Here is an 11707-nt window from a genome sequence, read left to right as displayed (position 1 = left end):
CCAGAGCAATGCTATAGACAAATCTTTAAAAGACCCGTTCTTTTTTATTTTATTTATTTATTTTAACATCTTTATTGGCATATAATTACTCTACAATGTTGTACCAGCTTCTGCCGTACAACAAAGTGAATCAGCCATACTTATACATATGTCCCCAAATCCCCTCCCTCATGTGTCTCCCCCCACCACCCTCCCCATCCCACCCATCTAGGTGGTCACAAAGCACTGAGCCAATCTCCCTGTGCCATGCAGCTGCTTCCTACTAGCTATTCACTTCACACTTGGCAGTGTACACATGTTCATGCCACTCTCTCACCTCGTCCCAGCCTACCTTTCCCCCTCCCTGTGTCCTCAAGTCCATTCTCTATGTCTGCATCTTTTTTCCTGTCCTGCCCCTAAGTTCTTCAGAACTGTTTTTTTTTTGTTTTTTTTTTTTTAGATTCCATATATATGTGTTAGCACACAGTATTTGTTTTGAGAAAGACCTGTTCTTTTGAAGAACTTCAAATTGGCTCTAGTGGACTCAGTTGGGTCTTGTGACTGACTGAGAGTGGCGGGCAAATATGACTTCTGAAGGATCTGTCTCAAACTGCCACTAGGAACCACCACTAGGCAACTCCAGAGATCCAGCCTGGGAGTGGCACATCAGGCTGAGAGAGACCATCTTGTCAAGCAATATTCTTCTTTTCCCTGTGGCAGCTCTCCATTTCTCTTGGGAGAATAAATCTTTACTGTTTACTTAGCATCTAGTGAGAAGCGTAGACACTGTATGTGCTTTATTATCATCCTCATTGATGAGGGAGAATAACATGAACCTGAGGAGTTACAAGTTGAGTGAAAGTTTAAGATAATAAAAGGCTTACATTAACTCAGCTCTCAGAATATAATTTGGCAGGGTGTAAACTGAGAAGAAAAGTCTGCACTGGGAAACTGACTTACTTTTGATTTACACAGCAGCTTCATCATGGCTTAGACACAATAGGTGCAATGAAATGACATACTAATTGGGTTGCAGTTATGGAAAACAACATACAAATCTCAGTAGCTTAAATCAACAAATAAGTTATTTCTCATGTATGCTACATGTCCAACATAAGTTGGCAGGGATGCTCAGGGTTGCAGACAATGAACAGCTAAAACTTGAAAAGTGGGTTCTGGAAGGTCTTACACCAACAATTAAACACACTGGTACAGAAGTAACACATGTTGATTCTGCTCACCACTTATTGGCCAGAAGTAGCCACAGGTCCCCTCTCCATCCAAACAGAAACAAGACCAAGAAGTGAAATCCTCTCTCCAGCCTTTACTGTCTGTAGATTTTGTGGAGAAAAGGGAACCCTCTTGCACTGTTGGTGGGAATATAAATTGATACAGCCACTATGCAGAACAGTATGGAGGTTCTTAAAATACTGAAAATAGAACTACCATATGACCCAGCAATCCCACTACTGGGCATATACCCTGAGAAAAACATAATTCAAAAAGAGTCATGTACCACAATGTTCATTGCAGCTCTACTTACAAAAGCCAGGACATGGAAGCAACCTAGGTGTCCATCGACAGATGAATGGATAAAGACGATGTGGCACATATATACAATGGAGTATTACCCGGCCTTAAAAAGAAACAAAATTGAGTTACTTGTAGTGAGGTGGATGGACCTAGTGACTGTCATACAGACTGAAGTAAGTCAGAAAGAGAAAAACAAATACTGTATGCTAACACATATATATGGAATCTAAAAAAAAAAAAAATGGTTAAGAAGAACCTAGGGGCAGGACAGGAATAAAGACACAGATGTAGAGAATGGACTTGCGAACACGGGGAGGGGCAAGGGTAGGATGGGACAAGGTGAGAGAGTGGCATGGACTTATATATACTACCAAATGTAAAATAGATAGCTAGTGGGAAGCAGCCGCATAGCACAGCGAGATCAGTTCCGTGCTTTGTGACAACCTAGAGGGGTGGGATAGGCAGGGTGGGAGGGAGACGCAAGAGGGAGGAGATATGGGGATATATGTATATGTATAGCTTTGTTATAAAGCAGAAACTAATACACCATTGTAAAGCAGCTATACTCCAATAAAGATGTTAAAAAACAAAAACAAACAAACAAAAAGAAGTGAAATCCTACTATGTGGCCTGAAGACAGAGCATCCAAAAGAATTGGGAGACGGCATGAATGAGGGCCATGATAAACATGTGTTGAATGACAGATGCGTTTTGCACTGTGAACATGTGTATTACGGCTTATGGCACATATACGCTTGAGGCTCCAAAACAGTATTTTTCAATCTCGAGAAATTTTAAACTCTCAAGAATATATGTAAGCCCAGTCTGAGAAACTAAAAGTTAAACACTGTCATGTTGGGTGATCACTCAAAGCAACTTTCAGTATAAGTGCAAATATGGGCACTGAAATGGCTTGGTAGGTTTCCAAAATAAACAAACTTTAATATTTTTGAAATTTTTCATCAAAATGAAAACACAAAATGTAAAATTCTTATACAAATGAGAAGACTTCTGAGTAAATTCCCAAGCACTCCCATTTGTTTAGACAGTCTGGTCTGAGAAATAGCTCTCTAGTTAAAGAAAAAATCTGACATTTATTGAATGCTCGCTATGTGCCATGGTTCTTAAATGTTCCGCATGAAATAATTCTTTAAATCTGCATGACAGCTATATTCTAGAGGTATTTGTTACTCAAATTATTTTCCTTGTGGGTGAACTGAGGCACAGAGTGTTTAAGTCACATAGCTACATACTGTGGTTCAAACCCAGGAAATCTGGGTGCAGGGCATTCGCTGTTCTTACCCTTTGCCCCATACTGCCTCTTTAAGAATCTCAGGAATGCTTTTTGAATTTTGTAATAGATGTGCCTACTAAAATATTCCTGTAAAACCATAAGCCATTCCAAATATATAGATAGATTAGAGACTTTCTTACATTTGTTCATTTATTTACTCAACAGATATGTTTCCTAATTTGTGCAATAGTGATCTTGATAAAGAAAACGGTAAGACACTGTTCTCACAAAACTTTTCATCGCATGGAAAGTGAGATATATACACAATTATCTAAAAAACAAAATAGAGAGCTATTATAATATACATGCAATTATTTCACTTATTTCTGATTTATTATGAATCCCCCTCCCCCAGAGTATAAGCTTCATGTAAAGAGCCACTTTTTCTATCTATCTTGCCTACAATCGTTTTCTCCATGCCTAAAAGCCTAGGAAGTTCCAGGTAATTCTCCAGAAATATTTGTGGGAATGAGGGAATGAATGGATGATTGGAAACTTCACTGCTAGCTAGATGCCCAGCACAGAACTAGGTGTTTTATGTGGTTTTTCTCATTTAATTTTCAAAACAAATCTACAAATAAGAAACTGAGATTTAAAGTTCCATCAGTTGGAAATAGCCAAGTCAGAATTTGAACCCAAGTCTTTTACGATTTTGCATTCAGTGCCCGCTCTGACTCGAAAACACTACCTCTCAGTGTGGGCCAGAAGAATATGGATATAATTCTATGGGAAATTATTTTCTTCCAAGCTCGTGCATGATAATGAACAAATCACACATAAAAAGAAACATTTCCGATGACTCCTACCATTTTTGTCTAAAGCAAGGACAAGAGGATATATTGCAAAGCCAGATGACTAGATATTTATCAGTCAGAAATGTCTCAAAAAATACAGCTTGATTAGTGGATTGCAGTATGTTCAGTAATTAATTAAGAGTTTGATTTGTAAAAACAAAGCATGATGGCTCCTACCACACCATGTGTCCCTTGAGCAAATGAAGATAGAGCTCAATGCTGAGGCTCCCAGTTCAGCTAAGCAGTCACAGATGTGACTCAAATTAGAAGGATGAACTCTGAATAACAATAACACCATCCAAATTAGCAAGTAGTATCTAAAATTTCTCCTGGAAAAGCTGAAGCCTGTGTCTAGGGTCCAAGTTTATGAGCATTATAGCCTGCTCAAACTGATTTGGGGATCTGTTTGGGCCCGTGCCACATCTCATGAGACCTCTTGGAGAAATGAAGGAAGTGCTCCCCCAAGTTGTTCAGTGGAACAGCACCTTGAGACAGTTCTAAGGGCAAATCTATAGTTCATCTGGGAAAACCTGCCTATTCCCATTCCAGGCAAATGTGTATGTGTGTGTGTGTGTGTGTGTGTGTGTGTGTGTGTGTGTGTGTGTGTGAGAGAGAGAGAGAGACAGAGAGAGAGAGAGAGACTGCGCGCACGCATGCGCAATCAACAGACGTGCAAAAGCATTTGTGGAAACAGAGAGGTAAACCCTCTGTTGGAAGTGGTTGCCTCTGTAGAAAGCAGAGTTTGCATTCGTAGAGCAGATGTTGTCTTGCTTTGTTTTGTTTTAAGCTTTGTTATAAGCCTATACAACTTTTTAAAGTATAAATGTTTATTTTTACAAAATGATCACCATAGAGGTGGATACGAAACAAAACTCAGACAAATCTTAACAAGAATTCGAAGATTATGGCTCTGCAACCAAAGGTGCGTTGTCCTTTAGGGAATAGTTATGCAATAAATACAATGAGAATTAAAATGTATTTAAGAGACAAGATATTCTTTCTCACCAAGACACGCAGAGCATACATTTTAGACACAAAGAACAAATACCTTGCATAGGTAGTCATTTCTTTTTCATTGTAAAAAAATTTTCATTCATATTATTTTACCCTCTACTGTGACAGAACACAATAAAGAGAGAGAGTCTACATTCCCTCATCTACTTCCCATGTTACCTATTATAAATGTTACTTAATTCCATCTGGATAAATGCTTTGTGTCATATATTCTTTTTAAATTAATTTTATTGAAGTCTGTTTGATTTACAATGTTCTGTTAATTTCTGCTGTACAGCAAAGTGACTCAGTTATACATATGTGTATATTCTTTTTCATATTCTTTTCCAGTATATTTTATCACAGGATATTGAATGTAGTTCCCTGTGTTATACAGTAGGACCTTATTGTTTATCCATTCTATATATAACAGTTTGCATCTGCTAATCCCAAACTCCCATTCCATCCCTCCTCCACCCCCGCCTTGGCAACCACAAGTCTGTTCTCTATGTCTGTGAGTCTGTTTCTGTTTCATAGATATGTTCATTTGTGTCGTATTTTAGATTCCATGTATAAGTGATTTGATATGGTATTTATCTTTCTCTTTCTGGCTTACTTCACTTAGTATGATGATGTCTAGGTCTGTGTCATATATTCTGCTTCTTTAATTCACAATTCAACTTCTCTGTCCCTGGCCGTGCAGTCATTCTTCACCCCCCATCTCTCCCCATCCCTCCTCAGCTATACTCTCGTTCTCCTTCTGCAACATGCTGTTCTTTCCCTCACTGCCTGTTTACTCCTTAGTGCAACCATTCCCTCTGAGTCGATGGAAGAAGAACAATACTTGCTTTTGACTGCTACCTCCTCTGTTTTGGTAGGCTACCCAACCTTTTTCCTTCATCATCCTGACTTTTTAATACTAAAATGGCATGGTTGGCCTGTCATTTCAAATTGTATCATGAAGACTGCCTTCATTTTGTACCTTTTGTATTGTGTTTTTTTATTTGTTTTGTTTTTGTTTTTGTTTTTGCGGTACGCGGGCCTCTCACTGTTGTGGCCTCTCCCGTTGCGGAGCACAGGCTCCGGATGCGCAGGCTCAGCAGCCATGGCTCACGGGCCCAGCCGCTCCGCGGCATGTGGGATCTTCCCAGACAGGGGCACAAACCCGCGTCCCCTGCATCGGCAGGCGGACTCTCAACCACTATGCCACCAGGGAAGCCCGCATCTACATTTCTGATAGACACATGAGTTCAAAATATTCAGTTGGCCATTTTGTAAAGAAAAGGAAGTTTATGGGCTTCTGGAATTTGTAAATAACATTTATTCCCAACCACTCCTTTGAAAATTTCAGCTCATGAAACAGTTTTGAAAATTGAAGACAAAAGTCCATCAGAGAGTTGCATTCCATTCTCTGAATTTAAAAAAAATTTCACAATCTCAGTGGTAAGAAAAATGCTTATTCGAGAGTTTTCTGTAATTTTCTGCTGCAAAAGGGAGAGATACACCTCTCATGACATTTAGCCCTTGTATTTCGTTTTTTAAAAAAAAAAATTTTGAGGCTGAGTTTACTATTATTTTAATATTTATTTATTTATTTGGCTGTGTTGGGCCTTAGTTGCAGCACACTGGATCTTCGTTGCAGCACGCAGGATCTATCGTTGTTGTGCACGGGCTTCTCTCTAGTTGTGGCTCGCAGGCTCAGTAGCTACAGTGTGCGGGCTTAGTTGCCCTGTGCCATGTGGGATCTTAGTTCCCCGACCAGGGATCGAACCCATGTCCCCTGCATTGGAAGGTGGATTCTTAACCACTGGACAGCCAGGAAAGTCCCCACAAGTGTCCTAGCCCTTGTATTTCTGAATCAGTCTTGTTGACTTATTCCTAGAGTTCACAAGTTAAAGCGTATGACGAATAATCAGTTTAATAATCTGGAAGTATTCTCTTAAGGCAAATGACATCAATACCAAGTTACCTGGAGGAAGCAGTTTTTCTTTGCTTTATAACAAAGATCTCAACATTAACCAAGGCCTTGCTCTCTAGACCTCGTCTCACTTTCAGTGGAAGCTGACAGGCTCAGTAATCTCCAAAACATTTTTCCTGGGTTGACTTTTAATTGACAAGCCTTGATGTGATTGTACATGTTTTCGGTTCTAACTTATTTTTAATGATAGAGATGAGCTGATAGCATATGTATGTGTTTTCCATTAGGCCAGGGAAATTAAGAGAGAAGCTTACCCTCAGTCCTTAGTCATTTAAAAATTAGTTTCCTTATTTTCCTGCCCCAGAAGAATTCTGCATTGTTTTAATGAATTCATGCACAGTGTGAGGGCACACAGCATTGAAGAGACCTCAAGCAGTTTCACATTACAAACACTGACATAACTTGCTAGCAGTCTTCAAAGGCTTCTGTACTTTATTGCTTCATCGTTTCTTGAGAAAATTATTTTTAGGCTGTTGGCCCCCCCTTCTTTTTTAAACAACAACCAAAAAAAAGAGAGAGAGAAAAGAAAGAAAGGAAGAAAAAAAGGGCAAGCAGGGGACATGATGTGAACTACATCTGTTTAGAAAGATTTACGTAACTTATAACCGATATAGATTCCTGAAAACTAGATTTACCTCATTTGTAATTGAGGCAATTGAATTATCAATGACTCTAATATTTTTTAGCAGTAGATACATTTTAAAAAAATGAAATCTTATACAGAAACCCAATAGATAAAGGGGAGTCTACTCTAGCTGACATATAAGTAGGGAACTCCCAGAAATCTGCCTTGTCACGCTACCTTTTGGCCATCTCTGGGGCACCTCTATGAGCCTCTTAGACACTACATCTCCAAGTCTAACGCTCAAGGATGCTACTTAATTTAATTTGACAAATATGTAACTGAGTGTCTACAGTATAACTGGAGATACAAAGATAAATGCAGTATAGCTCCTGCCTTAGAAGCTCCACACAATTCTATGGTTTGAACACAGTAGCTGATTATATGCCTATCGAATTATTTAAGCCCCCAAACAACCCAAGGGTCTCTAAGACAGTAACATGGACCTCAGTGCCTGGTGCAGGTTACTGCTCAATTAATGCTCTCTGAGAAAATTTACTGAGTGAATGAGAGAATTTCAGTTAAATAAAAGAGTTGAATGATTAAATAAAATAAATGATACTATGCCAAGAGTAAATGAAAATACAGTCCTAGGGAAATATTATGTTCAATACAATAGCTTAAAATAAATGTTATCCTTATGAACCCTTAAATCAAGTTTCTATACAGTAAAAAAAAATAATGAATGTGCTTCCTTGTCAGTTCCCCTATAATAAGCAGTGATCATATACTTCAAAAGAAATCCTATCTTTTACTTAACTATGGAATAGTACTCCATGAGAGGAAACACTTGATTCCAACTGACGATTAGCATATGCCTTGAAAAATAAGGAAAAAGACTCTTAATGATTCTTAAATGTTAATGGATTTTAATATCTTACTTGGGCCTCTTAGGGCCTCTCAACCTCAGCTAATATCCTGTAATATGAAATTCTCTAATATTGATAAAGCAAATAAGCAAATGTCCTGCACGTTTTAAGTTGACGGCTTAAGTACTTCTTTACTCTTTGCTTTCCATGTATTAGACACTTACATTGCTTTCCTTCTACTAGAAGTTTCACAGGGCAATCCGTCCCAGCACCTGTGACTTGCATTGTGGACCGAAGACCAGTGTGAAGGTCAAAGTCACAGGAGAATCTGCCAGAAAGTATGGGAGAACAATGAATGGCATGTTAGTGAAATTTTAAAAAAATCACTATTTTACATTCACTAATCGCTGCCTTATCCACATAACAATATCTCTATGTCCCTTTGCCAAGTACACGCATAATTTTTGTTCTTTTAGGCTAAAAGGCCCACTTTTATAGGCTTTTTCCATTTTGCTCACTTATTTTGGAAAGTAAAAATACAAATGATTAAATGAAACCATACAGAAACTTACATTTACAGAAATAACAACTTTTATAAATGGTTCTTTTAATACAACCAACTATCCTTTGGGTATATAATAGTTACTTATTACAAAGAGCATTACAATTGTCCACCAGAGAGAGAGAAAATACATTATTACAGCTCTAGACAATAAACTGGGCTAGAGCTAACCCAAATATTAGGTGTACTCATCGGGATAAGATAAGTCAAGTTAAAATCCATTTAAAGCATAAAATTTCAAAACAAAAAGAAAATAAGTATAGGATGCTATGTCCACTTGATGGAATATACTGAAGTCATTTAAAATGTGCTTCATAAAAAGCATTTGGAGAAATAAAGGATATTTCCACAAAGCCATTTTGCTGTAGCTATGGTAAAACAACAAATTTCAAATAATTCATTTTTAGAAACCTCCAAGTCATGTGTAAAGCTGATACTAATGACCCTGTTTATCCTTAACCTAATTAAAAGAGGTTTGGGGTTTCCACTTCAATTATTTGACTCTTACAGGTATATAAATAACATTTATATCCAGAAAAAAAATATGTGTAGGGCTTCCCTGGTGGCGCAGTGGTTGAGAGTCCGCCTGCCGATGCAGGGGACATGGGTTCGTGCCTCGGTCCGGGAAGATCCCACATGCCGCGGAGTGGCTGGGCCCGTGAGCCACGGCCGCTGAGCCTGCACATCCGGAGCCTGTGCTCCGCAATGGGAGAGGCCACAACAGTGAGTGGCCCGCGTACCAGAAAAAAAAATTTTTTTTAATTTAAAAAAAATACAGAGTTGTCTGTTCTCTATAGTTTTTAAAGAAAGAGGAGAATAAAAGTGATTATTACACAGATCTATGTATTAACTGAAAGCAGAGTGATATAATCTTCATAACTTTATGAGATAAATCAGAGTATTTAAGATGTGGACCATTCAAAATACTTATAACAACGTAGAAGAACATTTAAAATGCTTGAGAATACCTCACACCATATAAAAAAGTAACTCAAAATGAATCAAAGACCAAAATGTGACAGCTAAGAGTACAAAATTCTTAGAAGAAAACATAGCCATAAATCTTTATTACCGAGGCTCCTTGGTGCGGCTAATGGTGGACTCCGGGAGGGCTCACGCCAAGGAGTACTCCCCAGAACTTCTGCTACCAGTGTCCTCGTCCTCACGGTGAGGTACAGCCACCCCCACCTCTTCAGGAGGCCCTCCAACACTAGCAGATCACTGGTTCTCAAACTCTGTCTAGCGTGCATCAGAATCCCCAGGAGGACCTGTGAAAACACAGATGACTGGGTTCCAGCCCCAGTGTTCCTGATTCGGAGAGGACGAGGGGAAGATGGCGGAAGAGTAAGACGCGGAGATCACCTTCCTCCCCACAGATACACCAGAAATACATTTACACGTGGAACAACTCCTACAGAACACCTACTGAACGCTGGCAGAAGACCTCAGACCTCCCAAAAGGCAAGAAACTCCCCACGTACCTGGGTAGGGCAAAAGATAAAAGAATAAACAGAGACAAAAGAATAGGGATGGGACCAGCACCAGTGGGAGGGAGCTGTGAAGGAGGAAACGTTTCCACACACTAGAAGCCCCTTCACGGGCGGAGACTGCGGGTGGCGGAGGGGGAAGCTTCAGAGCCGCAGAGGAGAGCCCAGCAACACGGGTGCGGAGGGCAAAGCGGAGAGATTCCCGCACAGAGGATCAGGGCCGACAGGCACTCACCAGCCCGAGAGGCTTGTCTGCTCCCGCGCCGGGGCGGGCGGGGCTGCGAGCTGAGGCTCGGGTTTCAGTCGGAGCGCAGGGAGAGGACTGGGTAGGCGGCGTGAACACAGCCTGCAGGGGTTAGTGCACCACGGCTAGCCGGGAGGGAGTCCGGGGAAAAGTCAGGAGCTGCCGAAGAGGCAAGAGACTTTTTCTTCCCTCTTTGTTTCCTGGTGCGCGAGGAGAGAGGATTAAGAGAGCTGCTTAAAGGAGCTCCAGAGACGGGCGCGAGCCGCGGCTAAAAGCGTGGATCCCAGAGACGGGCATGAGACGCTAAGGCTGTTGCTGCCACCACCAAGAAGCCTGTGTGCGAGCACAGGTCACTATCCACACCCCCCTTCCGGGGAACCTGTGCAGGCCGCCACTGCCAGGGTCCCGCTATCCAGGGACAGCTTCCCCGGAAGAACGCACGACGCGCCTCACGCTGGTGTGTCACGTCGGCCTCTGCCGCCGCAGGCCCGCCCCGCACTCCGTGCCCCGCCCTCCCCCTGGCCTGAGTGAGCCGGAGCCACCGAATCAGCGGCTCCTTTAACCCCGTCCTGTCTGAGTGAAGAACAGACGCCCTCCGGCCACCTACACGCAGAAGTGGGGCCAAATCCAAAGCTGAGCCCCCGGGAGCTGTGAGAACAAAGAAGAGAAAGGGAAATCTCTCCCAGCAGCCTCAGAAGCAGTGGTTTAAAGCTCCACAATCAACTTGATGTACCTGCATCTGTGGAATACATGAATAGACAACGAATCATCCCAAATTGAGGAGGTGGACCTTGAGAGCAATATTTATAATTTTTTCCCCTTTTCCTTTTTTTGTGAGTGTGTATGTGTATGCTTCTGTGTGAGATTTTGTCTGTATAGCTTTGCTTCCACCATTTGTCCTAGGGTTCTATCCGTCCGTTTCTTTGTTTTTTTTTAAATTTTTTTCTTAAAAATTATTTTTTATTTTAATAACTTTATTTTATTTTATCTTACTTTATTTTCTTTTACTTTATGTTCTTTCTTTCTTTCTTTTTTCCTTCCTTCCTTCCCTCCTTCCTCCCTCCCTCCCTCCCTCCTTTCTTTCTTTCTTTCTTTCTTTCTTTCTACTTCTACTAATTCTTTCTTTCTACTTTTTCTCCCTTTTATTCTGAGCCGTGTGGATGAAAGGCTCTTGGTGCTTCAGCAAGGAGTCAGTGCTGTGCCTCTGAGGTGGGAGAGCCAACTTCAGGACACTGGTCCACAAGAGACCTCCCAGCTCCACATAATATCAAATGGCGAAAATCTCCCAGAGATCTCCATCTCAACACCAGCACCCAGCTTCACTCAACGACCAGCAAGCTACAGTGCTGGACACCCTATGCGAAACAACTAGCAAGACAGGAACACAACCCCACCCATTAGCAGAGAGGCTG

At 40.9% G+C, this 11707-nt stretch overlaps 1 long non-coding RNA gene across 1 annotated transcript; it reads right to left on the bottom strand.

The window, feature by feature from the left end:
• Positions 1-241: 241 nt before the first annotated feature.
• LOC307194129 lies at positions 242-10949 on the bottom strand. Its single transcript, XR_013830517.1, has 4 exons — positions 10287-10949; positions 9637-9832; positions 8227-8330; positions 242-1615 (listed from the first exon to the last, which is right to left on the bottom strand). It is a non-coding gene; the product is annotated as an uncharacterized lncRNA (long non-coding RNA).
• Between the last annotated feature and the right edge of the window lie 758 nt (positions 10950-11707).

The sequence above is a fragment of the Stenella coeruleoalba genome (genome assembly GCF_951394435.1).
Source record: "Stenella coeruleoalba genome assembly, chromosome: 11".
Lineage (NCBI taxonomy): Eukaryota > Metazoa > Chordata > Mammalia > Artiodactyla > Delphinidae > Stenella > Stenella coeruleoalba.
The sequence above is the reverse complement of the archived record's forward strand: the minus strand, read 5'-3'. Positions and strand labels throughout refer to the sequence as shown.